The sequence below is a fragment of the Pongo abelii genome, chromosome 9 (genome assembly GCF_028885655.2).
Source record: "Pongo abelii isolate AG06213 chromosome 9, NHGRI_mPonAbe1-v2.0_pri, whole genome shotgun sequence".
NCBI classification, from domain to species: domain Eukaryota; kingdom Metazoa; phylum Chordata; class Mammalia; order Primates; family Hominidae; genus Pongo; species Pongo abelii.
The window spans coordinates 18,713,728-18,734,457 of NC_071994.2; positions in this window are offsets into that span (position 1 = coordinate 18,713,728).

Here is a 20,730-nt window from a genome sequence, read left to right on the forward strand (position 1 = left end):
TCTTAATTTGCATACCTCAGCAAAGACTCAATTCTGAAGTACTAAGAGTTAGGGCCCCAAAATATGAATTTGTGGGGGGAACATAAACAATAATTGTCATACAACGCAATGTATGGTCCATAAATATCACAGTACCAGATATCTTACCGACCCACTGAAACTTTCTTCTTAGTGTCTTTACTTGAATATTTCTCATTTTCCTAACTTGTAAATTCTGAAGCATTCTAAAATTGTATGTCTTTACTCCATTTCTCCCCTAATTTTCAAACTCATATCTGCAGCTATCTAATTGACATCTCCAAATAGACTTCAATTTATGATTCATAAAAGCAAACTTTTAATCTTTCATGATATATCTATTCCTACCTAGGTTTTTTCTATCAAATTAATAAAATGGTACTCCCTTTTGTGTTATTGTTCAGACCAAATTTTATCAGTGTCCTTCACCCTTTATTCTACTCACATTGTTTATTTCTAAATTTAGTAAGTCCTGTTCACTCTTCCTCTATAATATATTACAAACTTGATCATTCTCACTACGCCCGATTCCTTCCTGGTCTACTGCAATAGCCAGATCTACCTACTTTCCTTTTGGCATTTGACAATCTGTGTTCCTGAAGCAGCCCAAATGATCCTTTTTTTGTTCTTATATTATTCAGATCCTATTACTCCTTTGATCTCAACCCCTACAAGATATTCCTATTATACGTTTAATAAAATCCAATATCCCTACCTTGGCCTGTATACTCAATAAAATCCAATATCCCTACCTTGGCCTACAAGTTCTTAGATGACTGGGATCCAGGAAACCTATTCAGCTAATTTCCTGCAATTCTCTATGTTTACCTGTTCAAGGTTTTTACCAATCCTCAAATATTCAAACTGCTTTTGCATCTTTTTAGTTCTATCTATTTTTTTGCAGATGCCAATCTTAGTAATCATAAGCAGTTTACATCTAAATTAATGCTAAATATTGTAGAAAGGTGTATTATAAGTTCAATCTTTCATTTATTCATTCAACCACCAAGTGTTAATTGAACACATACATTGTGTCACATCAATCAAATAAGATAGACTCCCAGGCATCACCGAGCATCTACTACTCAATTCATCTCAGGACCTATACAAGGGGTCATTTTATCAGAGGACCGAAGTGTTGATGCTGACTGAGAAATCGCGTTTTCACCATGAGTCTCCTACTTCTCTAGGTGGAGGTATAACTTTTTAGGATATATCATGGTTACTGACTTAACTTTTCTATTTTTCAAATATACTCATGACAAGTATCATATAAAATCTAACCAGCAACTTTGCACCAGCAAAAGTTTTTCAACATTTCAATTCTTATAAAATCAAGTGATATAATTTCTTATGTAGTAAAAAAATTCACACATCTGCAAAGCTTGGTTTCACTACACCTGTTAAAACCTTACCTTTGGGGAGCTTAATTATGATTTGGAAAACATTTTACCTCACTCACAAAGAGCTCTTCAATCCAATATGCACACAGAAGACAAAAAGCCGTATCATATCTTGATGATATATTTGAAACCATATGGCCATATCTGTCCATTGTCTTCAGAGTTTCTAAGTATTTCAGAAAATTATGACTTGCACTGTAGAACTATTTTAAAGAAATTCCATGGTGCAAACAGAAAAATGAAAACTTTTCATGTTAGGAAAATTTATTTAAAATACAAACAAATCTGCTTGCGAATCCAACTGGTCCTGGACTCTTTTTTGTTGGTAAGCTATTGATTATTGCCACAATTTCAGAGCCTGTTATTGGTCTATTCAGAGATTCAACTTCTTCCTGGTTTAGTTTTGGGAGAGTGTATGTGTCGAGGAATTTATCAATTTCTTCTAGATTTTCTAGTTTATTTGCATAGAGGTATTTGTAGTATTCTCTGATGGTAGTTTGTATTTCTGTGGGATCGGTGGTGATATCCCCTTTATCATTTTTTATTGCATCTATTTGATTCTACTCTCTTTTTTTCTTTGTTAGTCTTGCTAGCAGTCTATCAATTTTGTTGATTCTTTTGAAAAACAAGTTCCTGGATTCATTAATATTTTGAAGGGTTTTTTGTGTCTGTATTTCCTTCAGTTCTGCTCTGATTTTAGTTATTTCTTGCCTTCTGCTAGCTTTTGAATGTGTTTGCTCTTGCTTTTCTAGTTCTTTTAATTGTGATGTTAGGGTGTCAATTTTGGATCTTTCCTGCTTTCTCTTGTGGGCATTTAGTGCTATAAATTTCCCTCTACACACTGCTTTGAATGCATCCCAGAGATTCTGGTATGTTGTGTCTTTGTTCCCATTGGTTTCAAAGAACATCTTTATTTCTGCCTTCATTTCATTATGTACCCAGTAGTCATTCAGGAACAGGTTGTTCAGTTTCCATGTAGTTGACCGGTTTTGAGTGAGTTTCTTAATCCTGAGTTCTAGTTTGATTGCACTGTGGTCTGACAGGCAGTTTGTTATAATTTCTGTTCTTTTACATTTGCTGAGGAGAGCTTTACTTCCAAGTATGTGGTCAATTTTGGAATAGGTGTGGTGTGGTGCCGAAAAAAAATGTATATTCTGTTGATTTGGGGTAGAGAGTTCTATAGATGTCTATTAGGTCCACTTGGTGCAGAGCTGAGTACAATTCCTGGGAATCCTTTTTAACTTTCTGTCTCATTGTTCTGTCTAATGTTGACAGTAGGGTGTTAAAGTCTCCCATTATTATTGTGTGGGAGTCTAAATCTCCTTGTAGGTCATGCAGGACTTGCTTTATGAGTCTGGATGCTCCTGTATTGGGTGCTTATATATGTAGGATAGTTAGCTGTTCTTGTTGAATTGATCCCTTTACCATTATGTAATGGCCTTCCTTCTCTCTTTTGATCTTTGTTGGTTTAAAGTCTGTTTTATCAGAGACTAGGATTGCAACCCCTGCCTTTTTCTGTTTTCCATTTGCTTGGTAGATCTTCCTCCATCCTTTTATTTTGAGCCTATGTGTGTCTCTGCACGTGACATGAGTTTCCTGAACACAGCACACTGATGGGTCTTGACTCTTTATCCAATTTGCCAGTCTGTGTCTTTTAATTGGAGTATTTAGTCCATTTACATTTAAAGTGAATATTGTTATGTGTGAATTTGATCCTGTCATTATGGTGTTAGCTGGTTATTTTGCTCATTAGTTGATGCAGTTTCTTCCTGGTCTCGATGGTCTTTACATTTTGGCAAGATTTTGCAGCGGCTGGTACCAGTTGTGCCTTTCCATGTTTAGTGCTTCCTTCAGGAGCTCTTTTAGGGCAGGACTGGTGGTGACAAAATCTCTCAGCATTTGCTTGTCTGTAAAGTATTTTATTTCTCCTTCACTTATGAAGCCTAGTTTGGCTGGATATGAAATTCTGGTTTGAAAATTCTTTTCTTTAAGAATGTTGAATATTGGCCCCCACTCTCTTCTGGCTTGTAGAGTTTCTGGAGAGAGATCCACTGTTAGTCTGATGGCCTTCCCTTTGTCGGTAACCTGACCTTTCCCTCTGGCTGCCCTTAACATTTTTTCCTTCATTTCAACTTTGGTGAATCTAACAATTATGTGTCTTGGAGTTGCTCTTCTCAAGGAACATCTTTGTGGTGTTCTCTGTATTTCCTGAATTTGAATGTTGGCCTACCTTGCTAGATTGGGGAAGTTCTCCTGGATAATATCCTGCAGAGTGTTTTCCAACTTAGTTCCATTCTCCCCGTCACTTTCAGGTACTACACCAATCAGATGTAGATTTGGTCTTTTCACATAGTCCCATATTTCTTGGAGGCTTTGTTCATTTCTTTTTATTCTTTTTTCTCTAAACTTCCCTTCTCACTTCATTTCATTCATTTCATCTTCCATCACTGATACCCTTTCTTCCAGTTGGTCACATCGGCTCCTAAGGCTTCTGCATTCTTCAAGTAGTTCTTGAGCCTTGGCTTTCAGCTCAATCAGCTCCTTTAAGCACTTCTCTGTATTGGTTATTCTAGTAATACATTCATCTAAAGTCTTATCAAAGTTTTCAAATTCTTTGCCTTTGCTTTGAATTTCCTCCTGCAGCTCAGAGTAGTTTGATTGTCTGAAGACTTCTTCTCTCAACTCATCAAAGCCATTCTCTGTCCAGCTCTGTTCCATTGCTGGTGAGGAAATGTGTTCCTTTGGAGGAGGAGAGGTGCTCTCCTTTTTAGAGTTTCCAGTTTTTCTGCTCTGTTTTTTCCCCATCTTTGTGGTTTTAACTACTTTTGGTCTTTGATGATAGTGTTGTACAGATGGGTTTTTGGTGTGGATGTCCTTTCTGTTTGTTACTTTTCCTTCTAACAGACAAGACCATCAGCTGCAGGTCTGTTGGAATTTGCTAGAGGTCCACTACTCCAGACCCTGTTTCCCTGGGTATTAGCAGCAGTGTCTGAAGCACCATGGATTTTCATGATCTGTGAATGCTGCTGTCTGATCGTTCCTCTGGAAGTTTTGTCTCAGAAGAGTACATGGCTGTGTGAGGTGTCAGTCTGCCCCTACTGTGGGGTGCTGCCCAGTTAGGCTGCTCGGGGTTCAGGGGGTAGGCACCCACTTGAGGAGGCACTCTGCACATTCTCAGAACTCCAGCTCCATGCTGGGAGAACCACTGCTCTCCTCAAAGCTGTCAGACAGGGACATTTAATTCTGCAGAGGTTACTGCTGTCTTTTTGTTTGTCAGTGCCCTGCCCCCAGAGGTGGAGCCTACAAAGGCAGTACAAGGAGGAACTGGTACCATTCCTTCTGAAACTATTCCAATCAATAGAGAAAGATAGAATCCTCCCTAACTCATTTTATGAGGCCAGCATCATCCTGATACCAAAGCCTGGCAGAGACACAACAACAAAAAAAAAGAGAATTTTAGACCAATATCCTCGATGAACATTGATGCAAAATTCCTCAATAAAATACTGGCAAACCGAATCCAGCAGCACATCAAAAAGCTTATCCACCATGATCAAGTGGGCTTCATCACAGGGATGCAAGACTGGTTCAATATACACAAATCAATAAATGTAATCCAGCATATACACAGAACCAAAGACAAAAACCACATGGTTATCTCAGTAGATGCAGAAAAGGTCTTTGACAAAATTCAACAACTCTTCATGCTAAAAACTCTCAATAAATTAGGTATTCATGGGATGTATCTCAAAATAAGAAGAGTTATTTATGACAAACCCACAGCCAATATCATACTGAATGGGCAAAAACTGGAAGCATTCCCTTTGAAAACTGGCACAAGACAGGGATGCCCTCTCTCACCACTCCTATTCAACAGAGTGTTGGAAGTTCTGGCCAGGGCAATTAGGCAGGAGAAGGAAATAAAGGGTATTCAATTAGGAAAAGAGGAAACCAAATTGTCCCTGTTTGCAGACGACATGATTGTATATCTAGAAAACCCCATGGTCTCTGTCCAAAATCTCCTTAAGTTGATAAGCAACTTCAGCAAAATCTCGGGATACAAAATCAATGTACAAAAATCACAAGTATTCTTATACATCAATAACAGACAAACAGAGAGCCAAATCATGAGTGAACTCCCATTCACAATTGCTTCAAAGAGAATAAAATACCTAGGAATCCAACTTACAAGGGATGTGAAGGACCTCTTCAAGGAGAACTATAAACCACTGCTCAATGAACTAAAAGAGGATACAAACAAATGGAAGAACATTCCGTGCTCATGGGTGGGAAGAACCAATATCATGAAAATGGCCATACTACCCAAGGTAATTTATAGATTCAATGCCATACCCATCAAGCTACCAATGACTTTCTTCACAGAATTGGAAAAAACTACTTTAAAGTTCATATGGAACCAAAAAAGAGCCGGCATCACCAAGTCAATCCTAAGCCAAAAGAACAAAGCTGGAAGCATCACACTACCTGACTTCAAACTATACTACAAGGCTACGTTAACCAAAACAGCATGGTACTTGTACCAAAACTGAGATATAGATCAATGGAACAGAACAGAGTCCTCAGAAATAATGCCACATATCTGCAACTATCTGATCTTTGACAAATCTGAGAAAAGCAAGCAATGGGGAAATCATTCCGTATTTAATAAATGGTGCTGGGAAAACTGGCTAGCCATATGGAGAAAGCTGAAACTGGATCCCTTCCTTACACCTTATACAAAAATTAATTCAAGATGGATTAAAGACTTAACCATTAGACATAAAACCATAAGAACCCTGGAAGAAAACCTAGGCATCACCATTCAGGACATAGGCATGGGCAAGAACTTCATGTCTAAAACACAAAAAGCAATGGCAACAGAAGCCAACATTGACAAAAGGGATCTAATTAAACTAAAGAGCTTCTGCACAGCAAAAGAATCTACCACCATAGTGAACAGGCAACCTACAAATGAGAGAAAATTTTCACAACCCACTCATCTGTCAAAGGGCTAATATCCAGAATCTACAATGAACTCAAACAAATTTACAGCTACAATGAACTCAAACAAATTTACAAGAAAAAAACAAACAATCCCATCAAAAAGTGGGCAAACAATATGAACAGACACTTCTCAAAAGAAGATATTTATGAAGCCAAAAGACACATGAAAAAGTGCTCATCATCACTGGCCATCAGAGAAATGCAAATCAAAACCACAATGAGATACCATCTCACACCAGTTAGAATGGCAATCATTCAAAAGTCAGGAAACAACAGGTGCTGGAGAGGATATGGAGAAATAGGAACACTTTTACACTGTTTGTGGGACTGTAAACTAGTTCAACCCTTGTGGAAGTCAGTGTGGCGATTCCTCACGGATCTAGAACTAGAAATACCATTTGACCCAGCCATCCCATTACTGGGTATATACCCAAAGGACTATAAATCATGCTGCTATAAAGACACAAGAACACGTATGTTTATTGCGGCATTATTCACAATAGCAAAGACTTGGAACCAACCCAAATGTCCAACAATGATAGACTGGATTAAGAAAATATGGCACATATACACCATGGAATATTATGCAGCCATAAAAAATGATGAGTTCATGTCCTTTGTAGGGACAAGGATGAAATTGGAAATCTTCATTCTCAGTAAACTAGCGCAAGGACAAAAAACCAAACACCACATGTTCTCACTCATTGATGGGAATTGAACAATGAGAACACATGGACACAGGAAGGGGAACATCACACTCTGGGGACTGTTGTGGGGTGGGGGAGGGGGGAGGGATAGCATTAGGAAATATACCTAATGCTAAATGGTGAGTTAATTGGTGCAGCACAGCAGCATGGCACATGTATACATATGTAACTAACCTGCACATGGTGCACATGTACCCTAAAATTTAAAGTATAATAATAATAAAAAAAGAAAAAAAATACAAACAAATCCTATGTCTGCATAAGAAGATAGTAACCAGCCTTTTTAAGAGGGAAATTTTTCTCTCGTAACTTCTTTTCTAGTAATTTCAATAAAGAATATCTGCCATTCCAACGTTTAGCCCATCTCACTCTCTTGTCTTCTTGTGGCCAAGCATTCATGCTGGAAATTTGGAGAGGAAATTCTTGTCCCTTTTTTATATCATGTGGTAAGCCTAATAAAACATCTTCTGATATAATTAGCCCTTAAAAGGACAGTATCTTCTACCTGACAGAGGCAAATATTATTGAAGAGTTTGTACCTTATAAGCACATTAATTATGGAGTCCTGGAACTGGATTCTGTCCAAGACTGATTTTTGCTTAATTAAGTTCACAGGGATTTGCCACATATTTTTAAAGAACATTTGTATGTAGAGATATTGTCAGATCAATCACATAACTAGGGTCAGAAAGATGTAACAAGAGAGAAAAAAACAACCATTATAATAGGATTGCCAATCAAGAATAAAATATCGGCCCAACAACTTCTCGCTAAGAAGATGAATTTATCACATTTTCCCCACTTTGCTATAGCAGTTTTTTTCCTTTTGTCTAATTCTCCATTTTTTCTGCGTACAAGTGTAGGTTTGGATATGTTTTTAAAATATTTTATTTAGTTGTAATAACTATTTATCTATGTATTTATTATCCTAAAAAATTGTTATGAGCATCTATTACATGCCAAGTTCTATGCCATAAGCTTAAGATACAACAGTTAATGAAACAGAAAAAAAAACAGCATAAAAGTCCTGCCTACATTAACTTTATATCTTCTAAGAAAGTCAGGAGAAAAATTTAATAAATTACAACTTGTGATCATTATTTAAAATACTGAGTATTGTGATGAAAAATAAGAGTGAGATATTACTGTAAAGAAGGTAATCAGAGGTTTTTTTAAATGGTGATGCGTAGCTGAGGTCCAAAGGATTAAGCATTGCTTCATGGGAAGTATTGTTACATGTGGAAAGCTCCAATATTTAAAGAGCTGAGCAAGTGCAAGTCAACAGAAGTTCTTAGTACCTGAAAGGAAATGGAAAAGAGAAAGGACAGAACAAACTGAGGTTGAAGAGATGGACAGAAGCCAAGCCCTGCAGGGCAGTATAGATCTTGGTAAGGAATTTGTATTTCATTTAAATTTCTTTTTAAAGAAAAGTAAGGGGGACTTCTAGTCTAGCATGTAAAGAGCTTAGAAGTCACCACTGTACCCTAACAACAAGAAAAAAGCTGAACAAACTAAAATACCAACAGTTCATCTTAAATCCATCAAAGAAGTGCGCTCACAACGCAAACCACTGCTCTCAAAGTTGCAGAGATAGACAGGCAGATAGAGAGGATCGCACCTTCCCTTAGCAGAAACCCACAAGCAGAAACCCCACAGGAGCCAGTGCCAAGGAGGGTAGATGTAGGTCGGAAAACCCTGAACTTAATTGATGAACTTCTTAATTTGGAGAAGCCTGAAAGAGACGCCTGAAAAATAAAAACTCTAGAGGAGCCAGTCAAAGTGGGGCAGGGCAGGGGGTCTCTCACACTTTTGTGAGTTTTAACTTCATGATCCCTACCAAATACTCACAGAAGATGTTAGAAATGTCCTGTCCATACGTTAAATAAAATTTTTTAAAAATATATCCAAACCCACACTAATGGGAAAAAAATCAAGTATTAGATAAAAAGAAAATATTTGCTATGGCAAAGTAGGGAAATAAGTGATAAATTCATCTGCCTGGAGATGGGGAAAAACATTTTTAAATATCCACGGTATTCTGTTCTTCTTAACAAGGCCTGCCCTCAGAAGAACCTTTTGTTAGCCACACCCTAACTTGCTGGGGTTTTATTACAGCCTAACCTATCAGAAGTAAATGAAATATCAATCAGAGCCTTCTCTAAGGGCCTCTTATAAGGGCACTGATCCCATTTATCAGGGCTGTACCCTGATGGCCTAGTCTCCTTTCAGAGGCTCCACCTCCTAATACCATTACATAGGGGGTTAGAATTTTAATACATGAATTTCTGGGTTACACAAACATTAAGTCCTCAGCACCTTCAAAAACAGAAAGCACCAGGTCAGACAGGCTCACTGGTAAATTCTATCAAATATTTAAGGATTATATTACACCAGTTCTCTAAATCTCTTTTAGAAAATAGAAGAGGAAAGACTTCCTAACTCATTCAATGAAGCCAGCCATATCCTATTCCCAAGAACAAAGACATTACAACAAAAGAAAACTTCAGACTAATATCTCTTTTTAACATATATGCAAAAATCCTCAACAAAATATTAGCAGATTAAATTCAACAATATATAAAGATAATTGTACACCAGGATCAACTGAGATTTAGTCCAGGTATTTTTGAATGTTGATTCCACCCTTCATACCTGGACTAAATCTCAGTAGATCCTGGTGTACAATTTAGTCCAGGTATGCAGGGTGAGATCAACATTCAAAAATCAATTAACATAATCCATTGCATGAAATGTTAAAGGGAAAAAATCAAATTACCATATTAATAGATGCAGAAAAAGCATCTGAAAAAATCTAGCACCTGTTTATGATTCTAAAAAAAATCTGTAAAGTAAGAATCTACAGCCAGCATCACACTTAATGGTGAGAAACTTGAAGCTTTCCTACTAAGACTAGGAAAAAGGCAAGAATGTCTCTTCTCATCACTTCTTGTCAACATTGTCCTGGAAGTCCTAGCTAATGTAATAAGATAAGAAAAATAATAAAAAGTATACTGATAGGAAGAAATAAAACTGTCAATGTCTGCAGATGACATGATCATCTATGTAGAAATTTTTTTAAAATCCACAAAAAATACTGGAAATAATAATTAGAGCAGAGTGGCAGGATCGAGATTAATGTACAAAAGTCAATCACTTTTCTATATACCAGCAATGAACAAGTATAATCTAAAATTCAAAATACAATATCATTTACTTTAGCAATCCAAAAAAATGAAATACTTAGGTATAAATCTAACAAAATGTGTACAAGTGAGAAAAACTACAAAGCTCTAATTAACAAATCAAGGCAGAGTGCAGTGGCTCATGCTGTTAATCCCAGCACTTTGGGAGGCTGAGGCAGGCAGATCACCTGAGGTCAGGAGTTCGAGACCAGCCTGACCAACATGCAGAAACCCCGTCTCTACTAAGAAAAAATACAAAATTAGCCAGGTGTGGTGGCACTTACCTGTAATCCCAGCTACTCGTGAGGCTGAGGCAGGAGAATCACTTGAACCTGGGAGGCACAGGTTGCGGTGAGCTGAGATCACACCATTGCACTCCAGCCTGGACAACAAGAGTGAAACTCCATCTTAAAACAAAAAAAAAAGAAAAAGAAAAAACAAATTAAAAAACTAAATAAATGAAGAAATATTTCATATTCATGGATAGGAAGACTCAATATCATCAAGATGTCTATTCTTCCCAACTTAATCTATGCATTCATTTTAATCCCAGTCAAAATTCCAGCAGGGTATTTTGTAAATATTGACAAACTAATTCTAAAGCTTATATGGAAAGGCAAAAGACCAAGAATAGCTAATGTGATACTGAGGGAAAGGACAAAGTTGGAGAACTGATAGTACCCAACTTGAAGACTTGCTATAGAGGTACAGCAATCAAGACAATGTAGTATTGGTGAAGAAGTAGACAGATCATACAATAGACAAATGATGTCAGATACTTTGGAAGACAGTTTGGCAATTTCTTATAAAACTAAACATACTGTTATCATGCAGTCAAGCAACTGGGATTTTTGATATTTACTTAAGATGAAAATTTATGCCCACACAAAAACTCACACACAAATGTTTCTAGCAGCTTTGTTCATAATTGCCAAAACTTAGAGGCCATGAAGATGCTCTTTATTAGGTAAGTGGATAAACAAATGTGTGCATCCAGACTATGAAATATTATTCAGTACTAAAAAGAAATGAACTACGAAGCCATGAAAACACATGGAGAAAACAATATACATGTCACTGAGTGAAAATGCCTATTTGAAAAGGTTATATATTGTATATTTCCAACTATATGGCATTCTGGAAAAGGCTAAACTATGGAGACAGCAAAAATATCAGTGGACATTAGGGTTTATGGAAGAAGGAGGGATAAATAAGTGGAGCACAGAGGCTTTTTATTTTTAGTTTTACTTTAAGTTCAGGGATACATGTGCAGAACATGCAGGTTTGTTACATAGGTATACACGTGCTATGGTGTTTTGCTGCACCCATCAAACCATCATCTAAGTTTTAAGCCCCATATGCGTTAGGTTTTTGTCCTAATGCTCTCCCTTCCCTTGCCACTCATGGCCTGAAAGGCCCCAGTGTGTGATGTTCCCCTCCTTGGGTTCCTGTTTTCTCATTGTTCAACTCTCACTTACGAGTGAGAACATGTGGTGTTTGGTTTTCTGTTCCTGTGTTAATTTGCTCAGAATGATGGCTTCCAGTTTCATCCATGTCCCTGAAAAAGACATGAACTCATACTTTTTTATGGCTGCTTAGTATTCCATGGTGTATATGTGCCACATTTTCTTTATCCAGTCTATCATTGATGGGCATTTGGGTTGGTTCCAAGTCTTGAGCACAGAGGATTTTTATGTTAGTTACTCTATTCTACATGATACTGTAACTGTAGATACATGTCATTATATATTTGTCCAAGCTCATAGAACATACAATACCAAGAGCACATCCTAGTGTAAACTAAGAACTTTGAGTTATATGGGTGTATCAATAGAGGTTTATTGTTGTAAAAGTGTACCACTGTGGTGTGTGGAACGTTGATAGTAGAGGATACTATGCATGTGTAGGTACAGAGGTTATATAGGAACTCTTTGTACTACCTGCTCAAATTCTGTGACACTAAAAAATAAAATATGTGTTTAAAACAACAACAACCTGACAAGCAATCAGGGAAAGGAAGCTCATACCTGCCTGAGGATAAGGGATTCTGAAGCCCACATTTGGAGCAAAGGTCCAGATAGTGAGATGAGACAATATGAAATGATTTTACCATTTTGGACATAGGTGACTATGGATTTTAAACAGGAATTTAAGTTGGAGACAGATTATCAGAGTTAACCTTCTTACTTACAATGTTATAACTTTAAAAAGATATTTTGAACACCTACAAGTCTCATTTTTCCCCTAAAATGAAGAGAATAATATGTAATTCATGACGTTATGATGACAATATGATATAAGGTGTGTAAAGTGCTTACGCAGTGCCTAATACACAATAGTGAACAATATATTTTTTGGTTTATTTAAAAAACAATAAGAGTACTAATTAGGTTCAACCTAGCTTTCCTTCTGAAATCAGAGATTGGGTTTCTTCAGGATGGTAGGCCATAGACAAATGAACCGCATGTTCATGGATAGAAAAAAATCAATATTGTTAAAATGTCCATACCATCCAAAGTGATATACAAATTCAATGTAACCTGTACCATTGTAATCATGTAAAAATTCCAGTGACATTTTTTAAAGTTTAGACTTTTTTAATAAATAAATAAAATTCAAATGGAACCACAGAAGACCTCAAGTAGCCAAAGCAATCTTGAGGGGAAAAAAAAGTTGGAGGCATCACACTTCCTGATTAAAAATTATGTGACAAAGTGGTTGGGTGTGGTGGCTCACACCTATAATCCCAGCACTTTGGGAGTCTGAAACAGGTGCATCACTTTAGGCCAAGAGTTTGAGACCAGACTGGCTAATATGGTAAAACCTCTTCTCTACTAAAAATACAAAAATTAGCCAGGTGTGGTGGTGCACACCTGTAATCCTAGCTACTTGGGAGGCTGAGACACGAGAATCTCTTGAACCTGGGAGGTGCAGGCTGCAGTCAGCCATGATTACATCACTGCACTCCAGCCTAGGTGACAGAGAAAGACTCTGTTTCAAATAAAATAAAATAAAATAAATTAAAAATAAAAATTATGTCACAAAGCTATTATCATCAAATCAGTATGGTTATAAAAACAGTATGGACATAAAAACAGACACATAGACCAAAGGAACAGGATAGAAAGCCAAGAAATAAGTCCATGCATATACATTTTTCTTCGTTTTTTTTTAAGACAGAGTCTCGCTCTGTCACCCAGGCTGGAGTGCAGTGGGCAATCTCAGCTCAGTGCAACCTCCACCTCCCAGGTTCAAGCAATTCTCCAGCCTCAGCCTCCCGAGTAGCTGGGATTACAGTTGCCCACCACCATACCTAGCTAATTTTTGTATTTTTAGTAGAGACAGGGGTTTCACCATGTTGGCCAGGCTGGTCTTGAACTCCTGACCTCAGGTGATCTACCTGCCTTGGCCTCCCAGTGTGCTGGGATTACAGGTGTGAGCCACTGCACCTGGCCCCAGGCATATACTATTAATTAATCTTTGACAAAAATACCAAGAATAAAACATAGAGAAAAGTTACTCTCTTCAATTAATGGTGTTAAGAAAACTGGATATCCACATGCAAAAGAATAAAACTGGACCCTTATACTATACCATAAAGAAAAATCAATTCAAAATGGGTTAAAGAACTAAACACAAGACTGTAAACTATAAAACTCCTAGGAGAAAACATCGTGGAAAAGCTGCATGACATTGATCTTGCCAATAATTTTTTGGATAGGATACCCAAGGCACAAGAAATAAAAGCAAAAACTAAACAAGTGGGAGTATATCAAGCCAAAAACTTCAGCATATCAAAGAAAACAACAGAAGTAAAAGACAGCCTAGAAATTGCAAGAAAATATTTGTAACCCATAAATCTGTTAAGGAGTTAATATCCAAAATATATAAGGAATTTACATAACTCAACAGCAAAAAAATTAATAACCGAATTAAATATTACCAAAGAACCTGAATGGATATTTCTCCAAACAAAACAAAAACCTGGCCAATAGATAAAAGAAAAGATGCCCAATATTACTAATCATGAGGTAAATGTAAATTAAATCACAATGAGACATCACCTCACACTTCTTGAGACGGCTTTATCAAAAAGATGAGATCATAAGTGTTGGCAAGGATGTGGAGAAAAGAGAACACTGGTATACTGGTGGTGGAAATGTAAATTGGAACAGCCATTAGGGGACACAGCATGAGGTTCATTGAAAAATTAAAAATAGAACTACCATATGGGTCAGCAATCCCTCTTCTGGATATACACCCAAAGGAAATGAAGGTAGTACTTGTAGATATATCTGCACTCACATGTTCATTGCAGCATTATTCACAATAACCATGATATGAAAACAAAACCCTAATGTTTCTCAACAGATGACTAGATTTTTTTAAAAGCATAATAAAATATGAATGTGATTATTATTAAAATATATTATTATGAATTATATTAACATAGTATATTATTACTATGTTGATAATGTAATATGTTTATTATAATAGATTACTTTAATATAATATATAATATATATAATTTATATCTACATGTACGTGGTGAAACTATTACTACAGGTATGCACTTTAACATATCCATCATCTCACATGGTTATCTTTTTGCATATATATATAATATAATATATAGTATTCATATACATGAATATTATTTCAATTTTAAAAACAAGGAGATCCTGCCATTTGCAATAATATGAATGAATCTGGAAGACATTATGTTTAGTGAAATAAGCCAGACTCAGAAAGAAAAATATTGCACAATTTCTCCTATATGTGGAATACAAAAAAATAAAAATAAATAGCTGAATATGTGGAAACCGAGAATGGAACAACAGTGGTTACCAGAGGCAGAGGGTGGGGAAAATGGGAAGATATGTAGGATGAATAAATCTAAAGATCTAAATAAAGTGTAGTATAAAAACTATAGTTAATAATGTTGCATTGTATCACTGCAAATTTTCTAACAGTGTAGGCTTTGGGTCCTCTAACCAAAAAAAAAAAAAAAAAATTTAAGATGCAAAAAGATAACCATGTGAGATGATGGATATGTTAAACTGTGATATACATGTACATAGTTTCACCATGTACATGTATATCAAAACATTAAGTTTTAATGTATACAATAAAAAATAGAAATGTAAAAATGAAAGTAAAGTAAGAGAAACATTTTTTCAATCGAGGGACTCTTCCATTAATAAGCATCTCAAATTAAGTTAGAAGAGCTGCTTGAGATTTGCTACCAAATCATATGCTATACAATGCTAGTCCCAGAAGGTTAGTCACATGACTTGGGAGATACGAACCAGGAGCCTCCGTGAAAGTCTTTGAGTTGGAAATTTGTTATCTGAGGCTGGGTTCTGACGATGTCAACAAAGGCGAAGTGGTTCTGCGGTCAGAGAAGCAGCAGCACCTGTGGAGATGTGGCAACATAACCATGGTGTCAGAGGGACAGCGGCTCCTTTGGAGCACCTGTCCGAACAGATGTGCTTCTACAAGTTATTCCTAGTCATTCAGGTTAGACTCTGTCATTCTAACCCTTCCAAAGGTCCTTTAAACAACTTAATTGCATATAATAAATCCCTTCTACTTAAACTAGCTACAGATAATTCTGTGTCATCACCTAAGAACCATGGCTGATATACTAAACTGATCTAAAATTCTCTGTTTCAATTTGTCACCAAGAATGGAAAGCTATCAATTGCAGAAGCATTCTGGTTAGCAAGGGTCCCTCTGAAAACTGCATTTACTCATAACAGCCCATTCTTGGCACAGAATAGGCTTGACATAGAATAAAAGTATGGACATTTCTTGTGCTGCAAATGCCATAGTGAACAAAACAGCCAATACCTCTACTTTCATGGATTTTAATTCTAACTGGAAAAAATGGACAAAAAAAAATTACATCTGACAATCACGTGGTGAAAATGTTGACAACAAAATGTAGCAAAGTAATGTGATAGAAAATAACTCAAAGAGATAGAGAATGGCTTTACATGGATGGCTCAAGAAGACCTCTAAGGAGGAGAAATTGAACTGCAGACTGTGTAATGGCAAGGACCTAGCCATGTGAACATCTAAAAGATGAGCATTTGGGGAATAAAGAAGAGCTAGTACAATGGCCCGAGGGCAAGAATGAGGTCACTGCAGCTGGAGCACAGTGAACAAGCGAGAGAGTGGTGCTGGATGAAATCAAACAGATACATGTTTGAGTGGGGAACAATTTTACAGACTCTGACAGGATGTGAAAACATCAATTACAATCGGTTAAATAGCTTTCCTTTTACAAATCAACCTAGCTCAACTTCACTAAGTGAATTTTTTACATGGGGAAAAAAGATAGAAATTAATTTTAAAACAATAGTCACGCAGAGGCAAAGTGGAGATCAATGTCGTTGACTACACCAAAATGTCCATCAGAAGCAGCAACTGCCAGAGGCACACAAAAAGACTTTTGGGGAAAGGTGGTTGCTTGGATGCATATGCTTTATTTTGCTTCATCCTGATTTTAGTTAGAGATGAATTAATTATAATATGATAAATTTAGTTGGTGGTATTAGGGTCAAAAGAGAAGAGAGAAATTAAAGACAAGAGTTGCATCAGGTCAGATAATATTCCTCCTCCACATACATAAATTTCTCTCTACTGTTTTACCTCTGACTTTCAGCTCATTGTTCCTCACCCTGGATAGGTTAAACACTAAATTCTTGCACTTAAATCTTTTTCAACACCCAATCTGAAGTTACCTCACCCTGCCTTCTGAGTTGCTCTCTATCACATCACAGGTTTCACCTTTTTAAGCCCTTTTCACTCTGAATTTATCCTTTCTTAAAAAGGTTTATTAATTATACGTTTCCCTGACTAGAATTTTTCTTTATTCAAATATGTGTCATTTTTCTGGTATATACCATAGTGCCTAAAAGTGTAAGTTCCAAAGAAAAACTACATGAGCTTAAATCCTACTTCAGGTATTCGCTACCTCTGTGACTAAAGTAATTTATTTAAATTTTCCAGGCTTCATCCAATTGTGTTGGAAATCAAGAAAAACAGTATCTATTTCATAAGGCTCTTGTGCAGATTAACAGTTAGACAATGACTTCCTAGAATGAACCACGTTGTAGTAAATACTGATAAACTTTACTAAAATTATTATTATACTATAACTTTCTTATTTGTCATAAGGATTCTATTAAATTTTATATCTTCTTTAGACTGATTTTGATTTTGGAGACATTCAGACTTTTTTTTCATACTTTAAGTTCTAGGGCACATGTGCACAATGTGCAGGTTTGTTACATAGGTATACATGTGCCATGTTGGTTTGCTGCACTCATCAATTTGTCATGTACATTAGGTATTTCTCCTAATGCTATCCCTCCCCCTGACCCCCCACCCCACGACAGACCCTGGGGTGTGATGTTCCCTGTCCTGTGTCCAAGTGTTCTCATTCTTCAATTCCTACCTATGAGTGAGAACATGCAGTGTTTAGTTTTCTGTCCTTGTGATAGTTGGCTCAGAATGATGGTTTCCAGCTGCATCCATGTCCCTCCAAAGGACATGAACTCTTCCTTTTTTATGACTGCATAGTATTCCATGATGTATATGTGCCGCATTTTCTTAATCCAGTGTACCATTGATGGACATTGACTACCTAGATCTTGGACTTCCCAGTTTTTATTGCTGTGAGACATAAATTTCTTTTTTTTATAAATCAGTCTGTGGTATTTTGTTACAGCAGAATGAATGAAGTAAGACAAAGACCAAAATAAACAGAAGCCCATCTACTGTTCATAGATGGAAGACTTAATATAATTAAGGTGACAATAATAGTAGTCAAGAACATTCAGTAGAAAATGAATTATCTCTTCAGCAGATAATACTCTGACAACTGGATACCCAAATACAAAGGAATAAATTTGGACCGCTTTCTCTTGCCATATACAAAAATTAATCCCAAATGGATCAAAGATCCAGTGTAAAATCTAAAACCATATAACTATTGAGGAAAACAGAGGGGTAAATCTTCATGATCTTGGGATTAGACAATGGTTTCTTAAATACAGCAATAAACAGGCAACAAATGAAAAATAGACAAATTGAACTTTATCAAAATTTAAAACTTTTATGCCTCAAAGGAAACTATCTAGAAAGTCAAAGTCAGTTCACAAAATGGGAGAAAATATTTCCAAATCATATATTTTATAAGGATCTTGTATAAAAATATGTAAAGAACTCTTTACATCTCAAAAATAAAAAGACAAACAACTCAATTAAAAATGCACAAAGGGGCCAGGTGCAGTGGCTCATGCCTGTAATCCCAGCACTTTTGGAGGACAAGGTGGGTGGATCATAAGGTCAGGAGATCGAGACCATCGTGGCTAACACAGTGAAACCCCGTCTCTACCAAAAATACAGAAAAATTAGCTGGGCATGGTGACGGGCACCTGTAGTCCCAGCCACTCAGGAGGTTGAGGCAGGAGAATGGCATGAACCCGAGAGGTGGAGCTTGCAGTGAGTCGAGATCCCGCCACTGCATTCCAGCCTGGGCAACAGAGCAAGACTCCATCTTAAAAAAAAAAATGCACAAAGATAGTGATGTCAAAAGATAGAATACGAGGTTCCACATCACATTCCCTCAGAGAAACACCAATATAAATATCCATCCGCACATGAAAATACCTTCACAAGAGTTCTAGATCACAGGTGAGAACTTACAGTACCCAAGTGGAAGACACAATCAAGAAAAGATGCACTGAGTGGGAGAAGAACAGCTTTACTTTACCCAAGTCACCCCTTCCCCAAGCCCATGCAGCACAAGGCTAAGAGAGACCCGCTCTGTCCCAGGGCTCTCCTATGTGGAAAAGAAAAGTGAAGTGAGAATTGACTTCACTGCAGATGCCTATTCAGGCCTGCACCAACAGTCTCAAGCACAAGGCTGATTTCGCATGAACTTAAGCACCAGGCTCACCCCAGAACCAGGCAGGTCCCCACAGACCCAAGCTCCTAAAACACCCCAGCACTAGGCCAGCTCTCTTAGACCAAGTCACAAAACCAGTCCTAGTACCAATGAGGTCCTCACTAACTCAAAGCCAGGCTGGCACAAGTAGACAAGTCACCAGGGCTGCACCACCGCTTCACACACTAAAGCTTCAGGACAGCACCTTTGCAAGGCCAGCTCATGTAGATACAGGAACCAGACCCACCCCACTGCCAGACTGGCCCCAGTTTCAGGCCTATTCTATGATTAGACTGCTATGTGGATCTAGGTTCTAGGCCTGCCTCGGTACCAGGCCAGTCCCCATGAAAACAGGCTATCAACCCACCTCAGCACCAGGCCAGGAATTCAAACCAGGCACTAGACCAACCCCTATAGATTCAACCTACATGTCTGCCCCAATGAGCATCTGTGGAAGGCCAGTACCCATGGACAGTGGCACTAGGCTTAACACAGGTACAGCTCCACCATGGAGGACTCAGTTTCCACCCAACCCCAGTTCCAGGCCATCCCTCAAAAATGTAGACTCAGGTCTTCTCCAGTGCCAGGCCAGCCCACATAAACCCAGGTTGTAAACTCACCCTGGTGGACCCAGGCTCCAGGCTCACAACTGCAGACCCATGTGTCAGGTCTGTTCCCACCGGACTGTAATGCAAGGCCAACCCTGTGGAAACAGATAGCAAGGTTATCTGCCTGGAGACCTCTACAGTCAAACTGCCCATATTCTCTTCAACTGTTGGCTCACACAGGAATTCCAGACAAGCTGACTGGTGAAGGACTTTCCCAGCAGAAGCCAGACTGTAAAGGCTACAAGAGATGATAACTTCTTCAAATGCAAAGACACAAAAGCAAGTTTATAAGAATCATGAAGGATCAGACAAACATGATACCACCAAAGGAAATAAATAAATCAACAGTAATTGACCCTAAAGAAATGGAGATATATGAACTGTCTGACAAGGAATTCAAAATAATTGTCTTCAAGAATTTATGGGTATACATAATACAGATAAGCAACTTTAAAAATTAGGAAAACAATGCATGAACAAAATTAGAAGTTCAATAAAAATATATAAACCATAAAATGGAATCAAACAGAAATTCAAGAGAGGAACACAGTGACCTGAAAAATTCCATAAAGAGAGCTGCAAAGCAGACTCAACCAAGCAGGAGAAAGAATCAGCAAGCTTGAAGACAGATTGCTTGAAACTTGTCTCACTCAGAGGGAAAAAAAGGAAAAATAAAGTTTAAAAAGCCTTGGGTATTTCTGAAACACCGTCCTGTATGTCAATGTATGTATTATGGGTTACCCAGAATGAACAGAGAAAGAAAAAGAAGCTAAAAGTATGTTTGAAGAAACGATAATAAAGAAAAGAGTCCCCAAATGTAGGAAGGAATATAAACGTCCAGACCCATGA